At 39.5% G+C, this 6000-nt stretch overlaps 1 protein-coding gene across 1 annotated transcript in view; it reads left to right on the forward strand.

Moving 5' to 3' along the window:
* LOC116896315 overlaps nucleotides 1–5371 on the forward strand; it is a 153742-nt gene extending 148371 nt beyond the window's left edge. Inside the window, exon 5 of the transcript XR_004387330.1 lies at nucleotides 4134–5371. The gene's annotated coding sequence lies outside the window, so the exon portion shown is untranslated. The remainder of the gene's footprint in view (nucleotides 1–4133) is intronic.
* Nucleotides 5372–6000: the final 629 nt, after the last annotated feature.

The raw sequence follows: 6000 nt of genomic DNA on the forward strand, positions 1-6000 counted from the left end.
CAATCATGGAAGTAGAAAGGGAGTATCAGATAGAGAATACCAAGAAAATAAGATTAGAAACACTAGGGCCCAACCAGGGTCGACTTTAGCAATCTCTTGACCCTGGGAAGCCTGCTGAATACATGTGCTATACTACTTTATTGTGAAGGTTGTTAGAGATTTGTCACATCTTCTAACATCACTTGTGTCTGCCAAACACGAGATATTGAACTGTAATGTTCAAAACTCCCCCTTGATTTCATTTATCTCATGCCCGAAATATGTTCTCTCATGGTTCCCACTTCATGTTGGCTGTTCAGACTCAAGGTGGGGAGATGTCCAACTTGGACGAATTAAGAGTTAATAAGATACAGTGCATCTTTTTGTACAGATATAATGGGGTTGATATCTAGTATTGTTTTTCAGTAATTTCAACAATAGGCCAAGCTGAAGGTATTGTAAAGTATTACTCTGACGTCTGATTTATTTTTAGCAATATTTTATTCTTTGAGAATTGCTGCTGTGATGATGGGGTGGGCTTTGTTAGTTTTCACTAATTAGAATAGCCAAATAGCTAGAAATTCTAGCCCTTGGAGTTTGAAAATGAAAGGTTTCAGTGTAGGAGTATTTATAGGCTAATGCGTACTGTGTTTTCTAACTTAGGAAAATGATAAAGGTGGTTGAATTATTTTGCTCCTGATGTCACTTAATATCTATTTTTAGTCATGTCAGAGTCTCTGAACAGGATACTTCTGATCTTGCTAATTCACTTGGGTATAGAGTGAGATAAGTGCCTTTTGAGTACTAAAACACACACACACGCACACACACGTTGTTTATGACTGGCGGCAATCACTTAGTGGTTAGACAGTTTGCTTATAAATTATACCAAGAAATGAATAGTGTGAATTCTCCAGAATATTTTCAACTGAAATTTGTGATCATGCAACATCATTAAAATATATTAATGAATCCTTCATTCAACAGACATTTATTGACACCTATGAATTTTTAATAATCATATAAGCCAGAGGTATTTTTCAAATACTAACGTCTAGGAATTAGGTAGAGAAAAATGAATCAAATGCTACAGACTAGCAATAGGTAGATAATTATCTTTCGAGAAAACCAATGTGCTATTTTTTGCACTGTTGGAGGAAAACACTTTTGTTTATTGGGAGTTCCCAATAAATGTCATTCAGGATGGGGAATCAAGAGCAGTCCCTGGAAACCACAGTGCTCTGAGAACAAGAAGAGCTCCTGGTTAGCGACTGTTTATGACTCTTTTAAAAGCTGCTGTGATATTTGGAAGCCTCTAGGTGCTGGTATAGACCCTCCAGAGATCCCAGGTGAAACTGGCAGAAAGGTGCCTGTATCCCGTGGCGTTTGTGGGCAGAGTCCCGTGATGATCAGAGTTTATTAACCACCTTAAGGGACTTCTTCCACATCTTTTTTAGGGACCCAGTTCTGCCCTTTATGTCTCACTAACCTTTTAAACTTCAGCCTTTTCTCCCTTCTAATTAATTTTTAAAATATTTCTATGAGAAATTGTATTACTGAGCTCCTACTTGGACTAAAATATTGAAATAACTTTTCCATGCACTGAAGATTGACCTGAGGCATCTTACTTTTTTTTTCAACTTATGTTCATTACTTGCTAGTGATTTACACTCCTATCAAGTGGACAGGGCATAACCTATCCTCTGCATACTTACTTACTTACTTACTCCTGATTCTAGGGAGTCATGCCTTTACCTCATGGAAGTTATGCTTAGTAACTTGGGTATTGTAGCGGTTGTCATTAGTACAACAGTTAATAGCTAATCCATAAAAGGAACCTAGATCCTAAAGAGAATGTAGACATATAAGGAAATACAACACAAAACCAAGTACTGTTAGTTGAGAATGATACACAGTGCTATCAGAGACCAGAGGAAGGAGCAATAGTCTGAGATGCTCACAAGGCTTTGAATGACAGGTGATGCTTGGAGAGTATGGGGAAGATGAACATTTGCATGTGTGCATGCGCACACGCCCACACAAGTGTGGTTAAGTGTGGTTTGGAAATAGAAATAGACCTGGGTAAAATTTTAGAGCTTACAGTAAAACATTAAGCACAAGGGAGGAAATAATCAGAACACGTCGAGGCATGTTTTTGAATAGATATAAACTGAGAGATTCTTTAGATCACCAGTTCTCAATCTTCCTAATGCTGCAACCATTTAATATAATTCCTCGTGTCGTGCTGACCCCACCCATAAATTATTTTCATTGCCACTTCATAGCTGTAATTTTGCTAGTGTCATGAATCATAATGTAAATGGTTTCTGCAACTAAACTGTTGGTTTCCAGTCAAAAGTCTTCGGTGTCAGGCGTCATTTTAGAAAACCACATGGGCACTGAGGGTAGGTGAAGGTATGGTCAGACAGACGGTTCTGTCTATGCTTGGACGAAAATGCAATTACCTTTCATATCAGCCTCTTTAGGGATGATGATAAGAATACTGTACCACAGACCCAGGTCAGATAGGAGATTTTTATTTGTTTACTTATTGATTTTTTTTTTTTAACATTTGTTTGCCGTGTGGGCATGGGTGTGAACATGCATGCTACAGTGCACCTACAACCTACAGAAGTCAGAGAGGCCAACTTGCCGGAGTTGGTTCTCTCCTTCTACCAGTGTTCCGGTGATGTAATTCAGATCGGGCCTCACAGCCAGCGCCCTTACCCACACAACCATCTCACCAACCTGATGTAAGTTTTGAGGAGAGGTCCTTTTGGCTCCAGTTTATGGAGGTACCAGGTGTAGGGGTTCTTTGATGATAATCTTAATGTCAGAGTTGTAAAGTAGCATAGAACTTTACATTGTTCATGCCCGTGTGTGTGTGTGTGTGTGTGTGTGTGTGTGTGTGTGACAGAGAGAGAGAGAGAGAGAGAGAGAGAGAGAGAGAGAGAGAGAGATCCTTTTCCTTCTTCCTTTGAAGCTTTTCAAGAAGTACATAGGAGTACTACTTCAATGATTTTAATTTTAATCATATCCCAAGACTCTACCTCAGAATACCGCTATGGGACCAAGTTTCCTCTCTTAAGATCCAGTGTGAGTTTGGTGTCAAGCCATATTCAAACAGCAGCACTGTTCTGCCATGTGAAATTTGAATTATCTACAAGTTGCTGGTCAACTCTCCAGTTCCTTGTCCTTCTATGCAGTTTTTGTCGGGAGACTATTCCCACTTGGTTTGCTCCTCTCCTTTTAAAGTACAAATCCCTCACCATCCTGGTTTTCTGGTATCTTCATTTTCTTTAACCCACATATCCCTTGCCTTTCTAGAGCTGTTTATTAAATGTAAATGTATTTTCATACTTATTTTCTAACTTTGCTGAGATTTTTTTTATAAGGCCAGAGGGGTGAGCATATACGTCTGGTCAGCTAAAAACTATTTTTTTTATCTACTTCATACCCACCATGCCTTTGTAACACAAGGAAAGCATTATTTGTTAAGGTTTCTTGTGAGCCACATTTTGAAGGTTTATTAGATTGTAAAAGTAGAATCTGTTGTGAGTGTAGTAACTATTCTAAGGATAGAGATGTGTTTTCTCACCTACCTGGTATTTAAGGCTGGTACTGGTACCTCAGGAATACACTCAGAACTATCATTTTGCGCCTTTGTCTAAAAAGATTCCAACTACAACAATGTTCCACACTCCCACCCCAGTCATTGGTGAGGTACGTCTAGATACCTTATTTGACCAAAAGTTAAAAGCAATGCTGTCACCATAGCGAAGGAAGATCTTTTTTCAAAGCCTAGCAGATAAGTTTGATTTGTGTGGCCATGTGATAGTGTTTAAATGCCTTTTGTATTTAAGTCTAAAGAGAAACACAGAAAAGATTCAAAGACTTAGAAATCTTTATTAATGGTTCCTGAGATCTAGGATCCTGGTATATCTGATTTCAAGCCAAAAGCAAAGACATTGCTATAGACGGATATTAAAGTAGCCTGTGGCAGCAGAGAAAGGGTGTCCCAGTTAGTGACCAGATAGGGGATAAATAGTAGGAATGTGAAGTCATTTGTTTAAAAGTATCTGTGCCTTAACGTCTTATAAACCCTGAAGAGACTTAAGTCAGAGTCTGCTGTGCTGTGTTCTCTTCAAATGCAGAAGCCAAGGCAATGCTGAGAGCAGGAATCCACAGGACAGACAGTGCTCATACTTAATGTTCCAGCTGAGTGTGGAGAAGAGAAATTGTCCAACATCTGTCAGTTCAAGAACAATCGTATGTGACACGACTCCAAGGTCAGCTTGGTTTCTTATAGCATATCTACCCACAGCCTTCACGAAGTCATGAACTCTCCCTGGACAAACAGAGACATCATCCAGGCCTTCCTCCTTGACTGCGTGCAGCTGCCTAAGGTGGGAAGCTGAGACAGGGGGCTATATGCAAGGTGGAACTGCAAACAGTGTATGGTACTTAGCAAGTTAATTATTGAAAGCAGATAGCTACCCTGAAGATTAACTGCCCAGAGAACATCTTAACAGACAGTGTTAAGGAGAGTAGAGCAGAGTGAGCTGGGGACCTGGCTGTTATTGTCTTCATGCAGAGAAAAGTCTGTATTGCAGTTGCTTCTCAGATGCACCTTTCTTATTCTCAATGGTTTAAGTTTTCTAAGAAACGTTAATAGAAGGGCAGACCACTCTTTCCCCTAGGCTCATTTACTGTATAATACAACTCTATTCACCACGTTCTCTGACATATGTGCTTAGATGGAGTCTATAGCATTGATAATCAACAGACCAAGGGTTCCAACTTCACTGCAGCCTGTTGTCTAAACTGACTTTTTTTTATTCCATTAACTGGTGTTTTATCTCATTATTTAAGGATCTTGAGCTCTTTTGTCATCGTTGGAAAGTGAAATGTAGGTGTGAAGAGAATGGAGGGTTCTGCATCATTACTGTTTTAAAGTTTTCTGTGGTCCAGCAGGTTCAGCCTGACCTAAGAACTTGTTAGAATTTTATCTTCTCTGATTCAGCAAAGGAAAATCTAGATCTGGGAGCCAGCAGCCTACCTGTACCTTAGTAAGCCCTCCAAATGATTCCAAAGTATATTAAACATGAAAAGCCCAAGATCAACCACAAAAGCTAATTTTATTAAGCTGTGTATTAGTTAGGGTTTCTATTGCTGTGATAAAAATAGCTGACCTAGGCAGTTTATAAATGAAATCATCTAATTGGGCTCAGTGTAGAGGAATTTTAATGCAGCTTGTTGCTACTCCATGTCTAAAAAACTTCAAGACCTGTGTGATCCATCTGGAAAGATACACCATTGGGGTTGGGGATTTAGCTCAGTGGTAGAGCGCATGCCTAGCAGGCGCAAGGCCCTGGGTTCGGTCCTCAGCTCCGGAAAAAAAAAATGATACACCATTAATCCCTCTGTCTGGAATACAGACATTTCCTTTGTAAGGTTAGTTTGTAGAAGGAAGCAGCCATGTTTGAAAGAGATATTTAATTGAGGTTCAGACAAAGTGATAAATCAGGGAAAGATTTCACAGAATGAGTTAGAGATAGGATACACCAAACTCTTAGGAGAACAGACTGGAAAGAGAGGTTAGTTAAAAGCAATGCAGAGATTGGTAGATAGATAGATAGATAGATAGATAGATAGATAGATAGATAGATAAATAGAGAACAGTTTTACTAGGATAGTTTTACAGAGACAGGTTGGAGATGAAGGGCTGTTCAGTGAGTGCAGTTCAGTTGAGCTCAGGCCATGCTGTGGAGTTCAGTTGAGTGCAGTTCCATTCAGTCTGTTCAGTGAGTGTAGTCAGTGCAGTTTAGTTCATGGAATTCAGAGGCAGTTTTTCCAAGCAGAACAATTTCGTGAGAAGCTGAGAGAAGCCAGTTTGAATTAGTCACCTTAGAGAGGAGCTTGAGCCAGAAGAGCAGAGCTGAATTAGCCAGCCAAGGTTCAGAAACAACAAGAAAGGGTGAGTTTATTCAGCAATAAGCCTCTGAGACAACAATTACTTTT

The sequence above is a fragment of the Rattus rattus genome, chromosome 3, assembly GCF_011064425.1.
Source record: "Rattus rattus isolate New Zealand chromosome 3, Rrattus_CSIRO_v1, whole genome shotgun sequence".
Classification (NCBI taxonomy): Eukaryota; Metazoa; Chordata; class Mammalia; order Rodentia; family Muridae; genus Rattus; species Rattus rattus.